The sequence below is a fragment of the Phoca vitulina genome, unplaced genomic scaffold, assembly GCF_004348235.1.
Source record: "Phoca vitulina isolate PV1807 unplaced genomic scaffold, GSC_HSeal_1.0 scaffold11, whole genome shotgun sequence".
NCBI lineage: Eukaryota > Metazoa > Chordata > Mammalia > Carnivora > Phocidae > Phoca > Phoca vitulina.
The window spans coordinates 17,458,010-17,476,260 of record NW_022589714.1 but is presented as its reverse complement, the minus strand read 5'-3'; the positions used below and the strand labels follow the sequence as shown (position 1 = coordinate 17,476,260).

Below are 18,251 nucleotides of genomic sequence, written 5' to 3'. Positions count from 1 at the left end.
GGTATGTGCTATGGTGAGTGCTGTGAATTGTGTAAGACTGATGAATCACAGATCTGTACCCCTGAAACAAATAATACATTATATGTTAATTAAAATCAATCAATCAATCACCGAAGCTTATAATCAAAATTAAAAAAAAAACAACAAGCAAACAGCAAAAAAATACCATCGACTAGGTGGTTTAAACAACAAACATTTATTTCTGATAGTTCTGGAGGCTGGGAAGGTCAGATTTGGTGTCTGGAGAGAGCCCACTTCCTAGTTCACAAATGGCTATTATTGGCCAATGTTTTAAGGTTAAAACAGGATATGTTTTAGCCATAGGTGTCTGAGAAAAAATAATCTTCCAACAAGTTTGGTTTCTGGGAAAAAAAAATCCGTTTTTTTTTAATGATGAGGAAGGATGGAAATGAGGACTAACTCCCTAGACTGCCTGTAGGATATGAAGACCTGCTTCCTAAGCAGAGGCAGGCTGCTGAGCATTTTAGATCCACTGATTACACAATCTGTTGTAACATAAGCAGATATCAATTTTAAGCTCAGAATGGATTTTCCTAGTGGGTCATGTGTAAAAGCTCTTTCCAAATGAAAAATAAAAATCTGATTGTAGTTAACTCTCAACTATTTTAGCTGAATAGAACTACGAAAGAGATTGATTCAGGTAGAGAAGTTACCTGGTTTTCTTTTTTTTTCTTTTTTTGTCACCAAAAGCAAAAATAAGTATATGTGGTTTAGTTACCTGATTAATCCAGGGAGAGGTCTCAGTTATGCTGGTGATTGTACTTGCATTAAAATGGTTGAGAAACACTTTTTTATGTTAAAATTATGGTTTTACTTTCATGGAAAATAACCCTGTACACACTGAATTTGTTTGTTTGTAGGCAAGATTTTAATTAGCACTATAGTAAGAGAGTCAGATTCCTGGAGGGGGCCTGGCAGAGAGCGCTGGGGCCTTCAATACATTCATACATTTACTTACCAGATTCATTTATGACATACTGCAAAAATAATAGGAATCGTGCAGATTATTTGGAACCAGCACTATTGCTAATTTCCAAAGAGAGGAGTAAAAGGCTTTGACCTAAGTTCCTGGAACATTTGTGTGACTGCTAATTTGAATTCCAGAGATACTTTTGCAAAAGGTAAAAGGGCTTTCCCCATCCCCACCCCATTCTGCAGCTTCTATTCACTGACAGAATTTTGAAGTAACATTAAATAATTTATAATTTTCAGCCACATTTAATTAATTTTCCACCTCATTACTGTTTACAAATGCTACCGCATATTGAATAATGACTGTTTGTTTGTTTGCTGGATACACCATTATGGTCAGAATAAAAGCTGCACATTTGCAAATATAAGGAAGTGTTGTTTAAGGAACCAAAAAAGGGGGAAGCTTCACTTATTCTATAGACTGTAATTGCATAATTAAGAATTTTCATAACAATTTAAAACAGAAGTTCTTAACCTGGAGTCTCTGAATTATAGGTCAATTCTTAGGCTGCAGGGTCTCTCAATCTATTAATATTGTAGGCAGAATTTCAAATAAGTGTGCATATGTGCTTTTTACCAAATTTTTCTCACTTTTGTCAGATTCCCAATAGTGTTCAAGATTCAAAAAACCAATTAAGAATTATGCTAAATTGTAAATAAAAAATCAATGAAGATACAGATAATTTTTGAAAGCTGCCTTAGAATTAATTTTCTCCCAAATGATAACTTAAGGATGTTGGAGTGCAACTCTCCAAATGAATATATTTAAGTGCTTATTACCAGCAAAGAATCTTTTTTACTGTGCACTGCCTTGGTATAGACTTGTTCTAGTGTTTAAGGCATGGGCTTTTTCCTATTGAATAATGACAGCTATTTGTAAAATTGATGATGTGAAAAAATAGAACAAACTTGCTATTTCACAGGGAATCAAACATTTTGGTTGTCAAAGCATTATCTTATAAAACTTAATAAACATGGATAAGCAAATTTCCAGCAATTTAATACCATGTTTCTCTGTCGCTTTTGTTTAGCACTTTAGTTTCCCAATTGCTTTCATACCCATTATCTTGTTTGATCTTCACAACTATATTTTGATGCATATGTGGCAGGAATTATAATTCTGTTGTTGTTATAGGTAAGCGAAGTGAAGTTGTTGCATAAAATGACCAGAGCTAATAGGAGCCAGATTTGTTGCAGGTCTTTTGACTTATAAAAATGTGTGTGTGTGTGTGTGTGTGTGTGTGTGTGTGTGTGTTATTGCACTGCAACATGTTGCTTTTCTATATGTAACAATGACAGGTATTATTCTTACCCTAATAATTCAGGTTATGTTGATTATTCCTGTGACTATTGCTATCACTGTACAGTTCAAAATAAAACCTCTCACACATTAAGCCTTCTAATAATTTGGATTCTAAATAAGGTGATATAGGCTGTCACAATATTATTTTCTAATAATAAAAGTGGTTGTAGATCACAGTTCATTGTATATCATGTGGCATGTTTCAGGGTCATTTTTAGTCATGTCAATAAAATCACTAACTTTATCACCTAGTCCCTAACTTACGTAGGCTAACACTTTTCTATGTTTTGTTTCTTTGCCACATATAATAAGAAAGGATATTAATTTCTGCAAAACAGCAGCATAAAATAAATGTTTATGGAATAGAGATGTGGCAAAATTGTTCAGGTGATTTACATATGCCTGTTTTGTGTTATAAAATTATAAGTTTAGTTCAAAATCATTGAGTACCTAAATTGCCAGGCACAGTGATAGATTCTATGGATAAAATGGTAAATATGATGAACTCTGTCCCACCTCTCAAGGAACTTGTGTCTAATGGAGATTTGGATTGCGTCAATCCACATTTTTAAAATATGCACTATATATGTGTAAAGTAGTGGAAGCCAGGATATCTGGAGATTGGTATAAATCTCTTTCCACCAACTAACTTCATGTTATGGATAGAAGCCACAGAAAGTCCAGGTTTGGTCTTTCTAGTTATCAGCACTGCAAAGATGGAAACTTCCCCCCTCTTGAGGATAGCAAGTTCTTTGCTATGAAAGGTCTTCCAGCAGAGATTTGATGAGCTCTTGGGAGGATTGTAGAGCAGCATTTAAACATCAGTGAGTAGTCATCCTAAAAAAAAGGCAAAGTTTTCTTCCAAGCCTGAGGTCTTGTGACTTGACAAATGCTTTAACTCAATGTGCCTTAAATTTCTTCACCTTTTGAAATGAACTAAAATATTTTATCTATCTACATCATAGGATGGCTTTCTAGATACTTTGACAAATATATAGAGGTGTAAAATTGCTGAAGGTGAGTAATTTGTCTTGCAAATTTTTTGCTTACTTATAGTTTTGTTTTTTAAAAAAGAAAATCAATTAGTTTATATACTTCTGCAAACTAAAAAAAGGCTTGGGTTGGCTTTTTCTTGATAAAATTTCTTGTTACTACTGAAAAAAATCATTAATACAAACTCATTAAATTTACTTTTGTTATTAGTTTATTTAAGGTAATCTGGAGGGAAAATAAAAATAGATATTCATATAGTCCTTTTAGGACAGACTTATTGGGGCGCCTGGGTGGCTCAGTCGGTTTAGGGTCTGCCTTCGGCTCAGGTCATGATCCCAGGGTCCTGGGATCAAGCCCCGGATCGGGCTCCCTGCTCGGCGGGAGGCCTGCTTCCCCCTCTCCCACTCCCCCTGCTTGTGTTCCCTCTCTCACTGTCTCTCTCTCTGTCACATAAATAAATAAAATAAAAAAAAAAAGACAGATTTATTATGGCCTATTATAATTTATATACAATAAAATCCCCTTTTATGACAATTAAATGAAGCAAATTTACAGAATTGTACATTCATAAACCAAATCTAATTTTAGAACTTTCTACCACCCAAAATATCCCTCAAATCTATTTGCAGTTACTCCTTATTCCAAACCCCAGGCCAAGAGAACCACTGATTTACTACTTATTGTTTTTATAGATTTATTCTTCCTGGAAGTTTCAGATGAATAGAGTCATATGCTCTAGTCTTGAGAGTATGGCTAGAGAATCACCTATGTTAGAGCATACATTCATATTTTACTCCTTTTTATTGTTGAATAATATCCCATGTATGGATGTGCACATTTTTTTTGTCCATTCATCACTTGCTAGACATTTGCATTGTTTGCAGTTTTTTGACTGTTATGAATACCAGTGCTGTGAACATTCATGTGCAGATCTTTTGTGGACATTTCTTGTAGGTAAGTAGATATCTAACAATATAATTACTGGAATGTATGATGAGTTTATGTTTAATATTTTAAGAAACTTCCCTATATTCCAAAGTGGCTATACATTTTACATTCTCACCAACAATGCATGAGGGTATTGGTTTCTCCACACCCTTACCAGCACTTGGCCTTGTCAGTCTTTTTGATTATAACAATTCTAGTTGACATGTAGTTATATCTCATTGTGGTTTTAATTTCCATTTCCCTAATGACCAATGATATTGAACATCTTTTCAGTACTTATTAGCCGTATATATATTTTTTGATAAAATATTTATTCAGATCTTTTGCCCATTTTTTAATTGGGCTGTTTATGTTTTTACTATTAAACTGAATAACTTATTTATATATTCTAATTTAATTTTCTTAACAAGGCCATTGAGCAGAAGTTTTTTATTTTGATGAAGTCCAATTTATTACTTTCAGTTTGGGGAATTATGCTTTTGTTGTCTTTATTCAATCCTTACCTAACCTTGAGTATCACTGATTTCTTGTGTTTTTTTCTCTTAGACATCTTATAGTTTTAGGGTTTACATCTAAGTCTGTGATCTATTTTGAGTTGATTTTTGCATTTAATATCCAGTAAGATTTAAGTGTTTTTTTTTCCTGGTTTTGTTTTTTGTTTTTGTTTTTCTTTACATATGGAAATCCAATTGTTCTAGCACTATTTGTTGCAAAAAAATCTGTGCTATCTCTACTAAATTGCTCTTGCACCTTTGTTAAAAATCAGTTGTCTGTAAATGTTTGAATCAATTTCTGGTCAATCTATCATGTTTCATTGATCTATTTGTCTATCTTTATGCTAACCCCACACTGCTTTACTGTCGCTGTATAGGAAGTTTTGAAATTGGGTAATGGAAGTCCTCCTATATTGTTCTTCTTTGTCAAATTTGCTTTGGCTATTCTATGTCAAATTTGCATTTCTGTACAAATTTTAGTATCAACTTGTCAATTTCTAACAAGTTTTCTGGGATTTTTGATCAGGATTGTGTTGAGTCTATAAATTAATTTGGGGACAATTGGCTTCTTATTATTGAGTTTTCTGATTAATGAACATAGTATATTCTATATTTATTTAGGTCTTTAATTTCTGTCATCATTGTTTTATTGCTTTCAGTGTACCAGTCTTTCACATTTTTTGTCAAATTTATCCCTAAAAATTTCATATTTTTAGATACTATTGTTAATGGCATTAGTTTTAAGTATTAATTTCTGATAGTATTGTGCTAAAAGGTGCAAGTAATATTTTTTTATATATTCCTGTTGAATCCTGTAATTTGCATAAGCTCACTTACTACTTTTAGTAGTTTTTTGGAGATTTCATCAGGTTTTCTACATAGATGATCATGCCTGTGAATAAAGAAATGTTAATTATTCCTTTCCAGTGTGGATGCCTTATATTTCTTTGCATTTCCTTATTGCACTGGCTAAACCCTCCAGTAAAATGTTGAATAAAAGTGGTTAGAGCAGATGTCCTTGTCTTATTTTTAATCTAAGGAGGAAAGTACTTAGTCTTTCACCGTGGTAGCTATAGGCTTTTCATTGATGTTCTTTATCAGATTAAGAGAGTTCCCTTCTATCTCTGCTTTGCTGAGAGTTTTTGTCAGGAATGACTGTGAAATTTTGTCAGATGCTTTTTCTGCATCTATTAAAATGATCATTGTGGTTTTCTTTTTCTTTTCTGTTTTTTCTAGTTTGTTAATATGGTGAATTATATTGATTGATTTTGAGATGTTAGTCCAACTTTACAGTCTTTAGGATAAACCAGTTGGTCATAATGTATTATGCTTTTTAGATATTGTCAGATTCAGTTTGCTAAAAATTTGATAGAAAATTTTTATTTACGTTTATGAAGGATGCTAGTATATATATATATTTTTTACAATTGTTTGGTTTTGGTAGCAGGATGTAGTATGAGTTGGGAAGTATTCTCTCTTCTTTAATTTTCCTGAAATAGTTTGTGTAGAATTGATATTATTTCTTTTTAATAATTGGTAATATTCACTGGTATGCCATTTGGGCCTGGAGTTTTCATTGTGGGAAGATTTTAAACTATAAATTCAATTACTTTAATAAAAATATGTAATTATCCATGTTATTTTTTACTTCTTGGTTGATTGTTGATGGTTAGTATCATTCAAAGAATTTGTCAATTTCATCTAAGTTGTAGATTTTATTGCCATAAAGTTGTTTATGTTATTTATGTATTAATGTTCACACATCATCATTTTAATACCTATAGAGTCTATTGTTACTAACCCTTTATTGATCCTGATATTGATAATTGTGTCTACTGTCTTTTTTTTCCCTCATCGTTCTGGCTAGAGGTTTATTAATTTTACGGATTTTTCTCAAAGATCCAGCTTTAGGTTTTATTGATTATTCTCTGTTGACTTTTTGTTTTCTATTTCATTGTTGATAACATTGATAACATTCATTTTATTACACAGTTTTCAATTAGCCCTGGCAGCCTTCTTTTCTCTGCTTTTCTCCTTTATAACTCGATTGCAGTGCTGGCTAAGAAGTTCCATTCCTTCTGGCAAAGATGCCTCTGTGCAAAGGTTTTTGGGGATGACTAGCCTAAAGATGGTTCCTTCCAGCTGCAGTTTAAAATGTTGAGCTGAAAAGAGAGCCTAATTCATTTGATTTCTGATCTCTATGATAGCATATCCCTCCCTAAGCAGTGGGAGAGTCAAGGTCAGCTGCAGCTAATCATCGTAGGATTTGAACTTCAAAAAAATGGAAATAGAAGATTTTCACAGAGAGCCCTTATATCCTTTTGCTTCCTTTCCAAGACTTACAAGAGCTTTTTTTTTTTTTTTTCAATCTCAGGGCAGAATGAAATCATTATTCAGCCTTATCCTAAGGGGGTAAGAATCTAGCTAAATATCCATTTAAAAAATATTTCCTTTTCTTAAATGTATATTCCTCAATGGATTTTGTGAGGATTACTGAGCTCCTGTTTTTGTTTTTGTTTTTCATTTTTCCTTTTTCATAAAATAGACTAGGCTCCTTAGAGGAAAGTAATTCAATAAAATACTTGTCTAAAGTGTGAGGTTTAGAAGACATCTGTTTAAGAAGGTTAGACAAAGAGAAAAGGGAGGAAATGACTTACACATCAAGGATACTACATTTAAGCATGCCCACTCATTTTGTGGATGAAGACATACTGGCAAATCTATTAGGCCTGCAGAGAAGGCTTTGGGCTCTGGGCCGTGTTGCCTGGATTCAAATCCTGGTTCTTCCCTTTACTGGCTGAGCAATCTTGGCCAAGTTACATAACTTTTCTTTATCTCTATTTCCCCACTGGTAAGTGGGAGTAGTGGTAGCACCTCTTTTATAGGTTTGATATGAAGATAATTCAAGTTAATATTTATAAAGCACTTAGAATAGTTCCTGGTATCCAGAAAGTACTATATAAATATCATATAAAATATGCATTTTAAAATATATTTACTGGGAAATATAACCGTTTGCTGACCCAAGAATCACTCCATGTTCGGAATTGCCATTTTATGCAAATGTTATGAAGGTTAAGCTCTATTGGAAATGTAATTCAAATACCTGTAAAAGGACTTGCATAGAAAAGTTTCTTGTCTCCTACTACAATAAATTAACAAAGCATTTTTTCATGAAAAATGTATTGAGGGCTTCCTGGATATTAAGCACAATGTAAGGTTCTAGGAATTTAAAGATGAAAAAAGCCTGAGTTTCACTTAAGGAGCATTGTAGTTAGCAGACCAATATGTGGATCATTTTAAAACAGTGTGCAGATGCAGTAGCAAGAATATCTCTAAGAAGTGCCAGATAAAAGTTTCTAACCCAGGTGTATGTGTATATGTAGAGGCAAGGGTTTGGAAAGTAGGTCAAAGAAAACCTGCTGGAGTTGGTGAGTGTAAGTCAATCAAGCCATTAGGAGGGAAAAGGTGTTCCTGGCAGAGGGAGAGAAACAGCATTGTGGTTCAGGGTACAAAGTAAGTCATATGTTCAGCACTGCTGGAGCTTAGTAAGAAAGCTGCAGCTCTGCAATTTTGGGAACATTACCCTCTTTTGCTAACAGTTTTTACCAGTGATCTCTTTAGATAAGGCAGTGTTGTCTTTAAAGAGCTAATAAGCAAGTAAAGGACAGTGGTTGCCAGGGTGGAGGCTGGGTCCTGCAGGTTGACCATATCCTGTTGGGTCATTCTAGGTTCTGGAACTGTACTCAAGCTCTGAAGTTCAAGACACAATTTTATTACATCTCTGACAGCTGAACTGAATCTCAGGGTTGATACATAATAACTAGATTCATAAGAAGCTGATTTTCAACCAGATGTCATATTATGAATACACACAGAACTCTAAATCTTACACATAGTAAGATTTAGCCATCCTACCACATGGTCACAGTGCTTCCAGTCCCCACCGTGTTGGGAAAATCCATTTAGGAAATCAGATTAGAGATCAGAATGCTGACTGGTCAGCGTCATAACCGAACAAAGATCATAGACATTCTTGGGGGACATTTCAAACACCCTAGATTAGTGGAGTACCCACTCTTTCTTCAATCTGCAAACATCTCTACCTCAGTGACATATATTGTTCCATGAGTGTGAAAAAAAGCAACTTTTTCTGAAGACAACTGAATAAAATCTGATAATTTATTGCTTCATGGCTTCCTAGTTTTAGAAGTGTGCAAGATAATGGACTTATTTTAACATGACCTTATCTCTGACTATTACAAAATCATTGACTTGGCAACAGCTTTTTCAAATTATGTATGTTGTGTTGTATTTTTTTTTTTTAAAGATTTTGTTTGTTTATTTATTTATTTGACAGAGAGAGAGAAACAGCATGAGAGGGGATAGGGTCAGAGGGAGAAGCAGGCTCCCCGCTGAGCCGGGAGCCCGATGTGGGACTCGATCCCAGGACTCCGGGATCATGACCTGAGCCGAAGGCAGTTGCTTAACCAACTGAGCCACCCAGGCGCCCATGTATGTTGTGTTGTATTAAAGAAACACTGTGGTCTTCTTGATTGGATGTGGGGAGGAAGGGTTTCCTTTGTTTCTTGACAAAAAAATATTATAAAACCTCTCCCATTGTAAGTTACCACTGCCATGTTGATATCATTCATCATCTGTTGACTTTTTGTTAAATTTCAAAGGATAAGTTTTTCTTCACCTCATCTCTCAATTCAGAGGCTTTTTTTTTTCTTGGTAGATGACTGCTTACTAATTATAGTTTTTACATGTACTTCTAGAGCCAGGCAATGAAGGGACTGCTTAAACATGCATCTCTGGGTAAATAGAGAGTATTAGGATGAAAGCTGAATGACAAAAACCAAAATACTATGAGAAAGTTACTACACTTCATTTGCAAACTTCTGAAGTAGAAGAGAAAAACTGAATATATTATATTTTCATTTTTTTTCTTTTTTTAATGTGCAAGTATTTATTTTAATTACTCCTATATGAAGGTCCTTATTTTTGGACAACAGCAAGGCATTTTATTATCCACTCCTTCCACTCCTTAAAGGTTTCCACAGGTTTTGGTAAATTCACATTATCCTCATGACTGTAGTTTGTACTGACTCCAGGGGTGTCAGCAAATTCATCATCAATCTACTTCACCAGCACTTTGTACACTGCAACTTGTGTAAACAGATAGGGCAAAGGTTGAGGGGTGCCAGTCAGCTTCTTCCAAGTGTCTGGAGTCTTGCATTAGTCATGCAAGCCAATGGCAGTGTTGAAGTCCAAATATGTGCCAATCTCATGGGTTAAAGTCTTAGAGGAGTGAAATAGCAGAACACTAGTCACTTCAGGAGTATAATAGTTATCAAAAACTGAATAGTCACTTGAAGATACTTTCTACAGCTTGTTTACTTTGTCTTCATAGCATAAACAATCACTGCCATACCTGGCAAAGCTGAATATCCCCATACCACCTGTCAAAGAGGCCTGTCCAGTGACAAAATTCCAGGAGTCTCCTGGGTAAAGGTCAATCATTGTTATTCCCATAATACAGAAGGCATCTCCAGGTTTCTTCCTTTTTAAGAACTTGGGGATGTGCCCTGCATGAATATGTAGGTTTTGTGTGTTATCATTGACTCTAAGGGAATCCCTCCTTATAGAGACAGGAACCATTTCTAGGAGTTTTACTGTCAAACCATAGAAGAATGCTTCACAGTCGCCCTTGAGCCATTTAATATATTCTTCACTGATAATTCTGGTGTTTCCTAGAGATCCAATGCACTGTATATAAATACTACATTTCCCTGGAGAGGGTGCCTTTCTGAAGGATCACTGAAAAATTGTTCAAAGTCTTGGGAGCCTCAGGACGGGAGATGATCCAACTGCGAATACAAGTTAATGGGTCCAAAATGATCATTGTCTGGCTTGAAGGCTTCATTCAGCAAATGCCATTTGCCAGCATCTAACTTATACTGTGAAACAAGCATTGGGTTTTTTGAGATGAGAACTGTTTTTAGTGTCTGTTCAGAGTGCCTGACTGTTTGCATAACGACAGGTCTCTTCCGTTCACATCATGTTTCTGTGTAGAGCTGTCATCCTTCCTTCTGAATGTGTCAAACAGCTGTTCCACCACTAGGCTTTAGAGAGGAAGGCACCCATTGAAGTTTTTGCCATACTAGGACGGACATGCTTGGACCTGGTTGAGAAAGTGCTTTGCAGAGTGCCTTCACCCTTGCCGGGCTTCCATGCCACCCCCCTCTTACATTGGCCTCTGGGTGCCTTATATTTTCATTTCTTTTTCTTTCTTGATATGTCACTTAAGACAAGTTAATACCTTGATCTCATCAACATTTTGAAGTCAATCTCTTGCCATATGAATTCATTGAATATTTTACATCATTTGAATTTTGTAGCACTTTATTTTATTTTTATTTATTTTTTTATTAATTTTATTTTATTATGTTATGTTAGTCACCATACATTACATCATTAGTTTTTGATGTAGTGTTCCATGATTCATTGTTTGCGTATAACACCCAATGCTCCATGCAATACGTGCCCTCCTTAATACCCATCACTGGGCTAATCCATCCCCCCTTTGCAGCACTTTAATTAATAAGTCAGTAACGGTTCCCTGAATCTTGCAGTGTGATACCTACTATATGGGACAAATAATTATCTATAAAAAAACATAGTCTGAGACAAGATACAATGCATGGAAAAATATCAAATATATTTTTAATTAAAAATCAACATGTGGGGTGTCTGGGTGGCTCAGTCGGTTAAGCGGCTACCTTTGGCTCAGGTCATGATCCTGGGGTCCTGGGATGGAGCCCTGCATCTGGCTCCCTGCTCAGTGGGGAGTCTGCTTCTCCCTCTCACTCTGCTCCTCCCTGCCCCACTCGCTCTTACTTTCTCTCCCTCTCTCTCAAATAAATAAAATCTAAAAAAATCAACGTGTAAAAGTTGTTTTACTAGAGAATAAAATCATGAATTTTGAAAAAGAATTATAACAAGGATTTAGAGCTGTTAAGATTTATTGATTCAGGTGGGACTTGTGATGACTCTTAAAGAATGGGTAGATTAATCAAGTGGTGACACAGGAGACATTTTAGAAAAGGAAAAGTATGAGAAAAAGCAGAGATGAGAATGAGGGGTATATGTATGTGTTGTTGTTGTTGTTGAAGAGCAGCCTATAATAAGAAGTAGTCCTATTGGTAGGGAGAGTGTTCCTGTTATAAAATATAGGTAAATATGTTTGAGTGGGTAAAAACAGCTATCATATATAAAGTCCTTATAATGCTAAATGTCCTGCATAAATTATCTCATTTTTAATTCTTAATCAAAAACCTGTGAAGTGGGTACTACTATTTTCATCTCAATTGTACAGATGAGGAAGCTGAGGCTTAGTTCCTAAGGTCACACAACCAGTGAATAATGGAGTCAGGATTGGTATGGAGAAAGATTGGCTACTGAGTCTAAGCTACTTCCACAAGAGAATCAGGACACATATTTCAGGGTCTTAATTATAAGAAAGACAAATTCTGACTTGCCTTAAGGTGACAGAGCTCATTATAGTTCTCTGAGTGATTTGGGATGAGCTCATGAAATCAGTGGGAAGAAGGGGATGAATGTGAGGACAAGTCAACAATAGAAAGTATCACCATTTCTTATCTGTCCCTGCATTTTTGGCTTTACTACCGACACATGTTTTGGATATGTAAAAAGTTGAACAGCATAGACTGCCCTCACCCCAACAGCACTCATTTTTCCCTCGAGATCTTTCTGGCTTAGCTTTAGGAACTAGACTGGGCCCCATTTGTGGGCATTTTAAGAGGTTTAGGTAATTTGGCCAGCTGAGAGATTATTTTGTAAACCAAGAAAGCAAGTGAATAATACCCCCTATATCTGGAATGGATGTAATTTGTTCCTGAAACATGCATCATACTTACCTTAGGTCTTATGTGAACTGGCTATAATTCAAGATATGCCATCATTTTTATGAACACATACCATAACCTTGAACATGTTTCCTATCTGCTAAGTACGACAGTATGATCTGACATCTGACTTTCTGTTTTCTTCTTCCACTTACACCTTAGCTCTTAATGAAATCTCACTACACTGATGGTCTTTTTGGATGATTCATGCTTTTAATTTTTCTCAAAGATTCAAATATGCTTTGACATTGGTAGTTCCATAAATCAATAAAAGAAGTAGACAAATCAGTCCAAGCAACAATTTTGACTGCAGCAGAGAGAAATAGTTTACTAACTTTCTAGTCAACCCAATTCAGAAAAACATATTCTTGTTTAAAAAGGAAAATGACATATATACTCCTTCTCTTTAGTTACTACAGTCTCTGAAATTTTCTGTAACAAGAACAAAAAAATAAGCATGCTTTTGGTGTGTGCATATATATATATATATATATATAGCTAAACCTTAAAACTCTATGAGCAGTATTATTGCCAAGAGTAATTAAGTTATTCAGATTTTGACCATATGGAATATAGTTATAATAATGGTTTTAATGTTCTTTTTCTATGAATTCTTTCATCTATGACATTTCAGAGGCTGTTTCTATTGATTAATTTTTTTTCCTTCAGAATGGGTCATATTTCCCCACTTATTTGCATATCTTTAATTTTTGATTGAATTCCAGACATGAATTTTATGTCGTTGAGTACCACTATTTTGTTTTCTTTTAAATATTCTTGAGCTTTACTTCAGGTTGCAGTTAAATTACTTAAAAAAAGTTTGATCTTTTATGATGTTCCTTTTAAGCTTAGTTAAGTGAGATCAGAGTCGCCTTTAAACATAGGGCTGAATATTCCTCACTGCTAAGGAAATACTTTCCTAATACTCTATGTAATGCCTTTTGCATTATGAGTTTTTTTTTCTATTCTAGCTGGTGAGATTATGAACTATTTTCAGCTCTGTGTGAACTCGAGATTGTTCTCCCTGCTCCTTTCTGTGGCTCTCTTTCTGCTTCAGGTGGTCTCTTCATACACGGGTGCCCATCAGCACCCAGCTGAAAAGTCAAGGAAAACCCTCAGTAAATCTTCAGATATCTCTTTCTCTCCTCTCTTTCTATCTCTCTCATTCTCTCTCTTTCTCCCACCCTCCCCCTCTCCCTCCCCTTTCACCCTTTCCCTCCTGCTCCTTTCCCTCTCTGCAGGTCTTCTCTCTTTGTGCACTTTTTCCTATCCAGTATTTTTCCCTGCAAATTCTATCCACTGTGTCTTCTCAATTTCTTACCTCTGTCTCCTAGTCTCAGGAGGCCCTCAGACTCACTGCACTGTGGCCTGGATACACTCTGATGGCAGTAAACTGGGGAAATCCCATGGCTCACCTTGTTCCTTTCCCATCTCTCAGAGATCACTTTTTTGTGCTATTTGTTGTTCAATGTCTAAAAGCTGTCCCATATATTTAGACTGGTCTTTTAGTTGTCTAAGGATGGAGAATAAATCTCGTCCTGGTTACCTGTCTTGGTTGGAAGCAAAAATCCAGTTATTCAGATTTTAGATCTGCCAAACTATAATATAAAAATTTGAAAACTTATGGAGCGTACAGTAAATTATGAGAGACTTCATTGTGCTCAAAAGTGTATCTGGAATCATTTAGATGTTTTATAAGCCCTGTGAGCAGAAACATGGATCTCTTCTAGGTCCTATTATATCTCTGCATTGCAAAAATTGATACTCCAAAATTCTGTTGAACTACAAATCAAATTTTTGTAAAGAGGAATGAGCCAAAAACAAACAAACAAACAAACAAAACTATTAACTACATTTGGAACCAAAACAGTGGTGATATATATGTTTATATACATGCAAACATGTACACATTTTGTTTTGAGTGGTGTTCTGACAACTGACAATAAAATGTTTGGGTATAATAGATCTTATGATTAGTTGGATTCTTGGTTCAATTAACATTAATTTGATATGTCTTGTTCTATGCCTTGTGTTGAAAGTCTTTCTAATATTTTATTTATTTACCTGGTAAATAAAGAAAATTCAGGGGCACCTGGGTGGCTCAGTCGGTTAAGCCTCTGACTCTTGATTTCAGCTCAGGTCATCATCTCAGGATCATGAGATTGAGCCCTGTGTCAGGCTCTATGCTCAGCGTGGAGTCTGCTTGAGATTCTTTCTCTCCCTCTTCCTCTGCCCCTTCCCACCCCATGCACGTGCTCTCTCTCTTTTGCTCAAATAAATAAATGAATATTTTAAGAAAAGAAGAAAATTCAGTGTAATTTAGTATTTCTCATGTATCTATGATTCTGGCAGTATTTTCAGGTCATGGTGTTGAATATTAATAACCACTTTGTCCTACTGTAGATGTAGCCAATATAGTTTAACAGGAGCTCAGTTGTCAATGCACTGATTGGATAAAAGATATTTAGCATCTAGAAAACTGAACACAAACATATTCTTGAATAAAGCCCAGTGTATATTCAAGGGAAGGTCCCAGGAGAGCCAGTAGAAAAGGTCCTGGCTAGTGGGGATTTGACAACTAGGAATCCAACAGAATGCAATAGGTGATTTGCAAGTAAAAGGAGATTTGGCAGTAAATGGAGAAATGTTCCAGATCCAGGAAGAATGTGATCTTTGGAAGGTCGGGGTATAAGTCATTTGGGCAGACACATGGGAATTAGAACTTTAGTCTCCGAAGAAAATGGAGTAGAGAGGTACTCATTTCTGATCCTTTGTACATGGTAGATCTTATATGCCATGCCATGAAGGGTCCCATGGGACTAACTGGTGTGTGTCCTTTAACCACTTGATAAGCAGTCTTTGACCCTGAGTTATATACTAGAAATGACTTGTTGAATAAATCCCTGATATGGATCTGTTCTCTTTCATGCAATTCAATTCTCTTACATTAAACATCTCTTATGAGCCAGGGCACAGGTCTACATGAATGATTAAGACTCAGTCTCCACAACTGGGAAGGTTGGAGCCTTAAGGTGAGGTACACACAGATAACAGATAATTACATTAGAGTGTGATGTTTGCTTTGAAGAAATCTAGGGTGTCTTTGCTAAGAAGAGGAGGGCATTTAACAAAGGAAGGAGACATTTATCCCAGGTGGAGGGTAAAGGGAAGGGTAGAAAGCATAGGGGTGAGTGATCTTGTCATTTCTTTTTCTTAACAAAATGAGTGCAGATAAAGTCTCATCAGATGAAGTTTTACCATATGATCATAAGAAGTACAATTAAGTATAAAATACTTTAAGTGGGCAATTTTCATCACACTTTCATCTTGGGGTGTGGTTAGAGCCTAGTTTCAGGAATTATCACCCATTTATGGCTCTGGATATAATTTCTAGCTCTGCAATTTAGTGGCTGTATTCACTTCTCTGAGCATTGGTGTCCCCATGTGTGATTATAGATAATAGTTACTCTGCAAGTGTGTCAGTTATCAAGTTAATGTTTCTCAGTTCCATATGCATCCTTTAATACATGCTCTGTGATAAAGGGATTCCTTTAAGCATTAAATTGGGCACAATGTTAAGTTTTCTTGATAGAGGGTGTTAGAAGGACATTGAGGAAGAAGAGGTTTCTTGGGATTTCTGGTGTGGGCTGGGGAGATCAGCAGTGTGGATGTGATGACATCTGGTGGAGCCTGTCTCAGTGACAGGCCCAGAATGCCATCCTTTTGTGATTTTGCAGCTCTGGGTGATGATATCCTTTCTGCAGACCTCTCCACATGGAACCCAGAGCTCTATGCAGGCTGCATGCAACCACCATGGACAGAGCATCACATAACAGGTAGTGTTCCTTCTGCAGGTTTCCTGCATCCCTCATACTCAGAAGGCCTCTTCCTTGGCCAGCACCTAGACTCCCATTGCATCCTGTGGCCAGTTGCTAAGAGCCTGCTGTCTGCCCGTACTCTGGAAGGTGTTCTGCTGTTTGCCCAGCAGCTCCAGACCTGCTCCAGCCTGGCCAAATCAGCAAATTTCTCTGCTGTCCTGTGACTAAACCACACCTACTCCAACAAGGTCTGATCTTCCTTCAAGTTTGTCCTTCCTTGGATACTCTCCCTCAGTCTTGGGATACTATACAGGGTTTCTTCTGATCTTACAGTTATTCTTTTATCTTAGTTTAATTATCCTTTATATCAACTTCCCCTGTTTAAACCACTGTGCTGTTTCTGTCTCCTGATTGGACCCATACTGCTACAGCAGCAAGTTTATCATAAGGATTACATGAAACAACATTTGGCATATAAATGATAGCAATTATAGCTAATCATGTTTCTTCTTCCCTCTCTCATAACACAAACCCAAAAGTTTTTTTAATAAGAATGTGTGTGTGTGGGGGGGTGTGGGTTGTGTCAGGGGGTGTGGGGGAGGGTGTGTATGTGTATTTGAGATCTGGTATGTATGTGTGAGACTCTGTGTTTACAAAATGCTAGCTGTGCTTCTCCTTATTCAGTGTTCTACTGTCAGTTATTACAAGAAGTGTAGAATTTAGATTTGGAAGGCAGCTTTAAGATCATCTAGTCCAATTGCACATAAAGAAATTGATTAACAGGAGGCTAAGAGTCTTATTCAAGGTCACACAGTTAGTTCTGGGTGGAACCTGTATTATAAGAAGCCATCAATCCTAAGGATATGTCCAGGAGTTTTCTCTATAGCTGGAATTCACTCTCCAAACAAGTTTAAAATACAGAGTAATCTAGATGGCTGTATTAGTTTTCTAGGGCTGCCATAACAAATCACCACAAGCTGGGTGTTTTAAAACAGCAGAAATTTATTCTCTTACAGTTCTGTTGACCATAAGTTCAAAATCTGGCAGGGCTCTGCTTTCTCTGCAGGTCCAGGAGAGAATTGTTCTTTGCCTCTTCCAGATTCTGGTGGCCATCTGCATTCTTGGGCTTGTGGCTACATCACTGCTTCTGTCTTCATATTGCCTTTTCTTCTATGTGTTTGATTTCTTCTCCTTATTGCTCTTATAAAGACACTTGTCGTTGAATTTAGGACCCACCTGCATAATACAAAATTATCTTCTCAAGATCCTTATTTACATTTGCAAAGACCTTTATTCCAAATAAGGTAATATCATAGCTTCTAGGGTTTGGGACATAGACATATCTATTTTGTGGCCACCATTCAGCCCACTACAATGTTTTTTAAAAAAATAAATTTAGATTCCTAAGTCACCATGATTTATTACTCCATTAGCTCAGTTAATAAATCTAGATATGTTTTTCTAATAGTTATTTATTCCATGGGCATGTTACTTAACGAAGTGATTTGCTTAGGTCTTGTAATAACAATCATGCTATGTGAACTTTACTTGGGAAACATTTAGTATTTTCACTATTATGCATTATAGCCAAGTGTTTCATGTTACAACAGGCTGATCCTAATACAAACTCATGTATGAGGGGGGGAGTAGGAAATGACAAAATGTAATATACCCTAAATTAATATTTTCCCCTCACAGTCAGCCAGGTGCTTCCTTCCACTAAAATTTGGGGCTGTTAATATTTAGAGAATATACTTGAATCTCTGAGAGC

At 36.0% G+C, this 18,251-nt stretch overlaps 1 long non-coding RNA gene and 1 pseudogene across 3 annotated transcripts in view; one reads left to right on the top strand and one right to left on the bottom strand.

Annotated features, from left to right (window-relative positions):
* Positions 1–18,251, top strand: part of LOC116635489 — a 361,321-nt gene that overhangs the window by 143,841 nt on the left and 199,229 nt on the right. The window lies entirely within an intron of this gene.
* Positions 9,733–10,721, bottom strand: LOC116635486 (annotated as a pseudogene).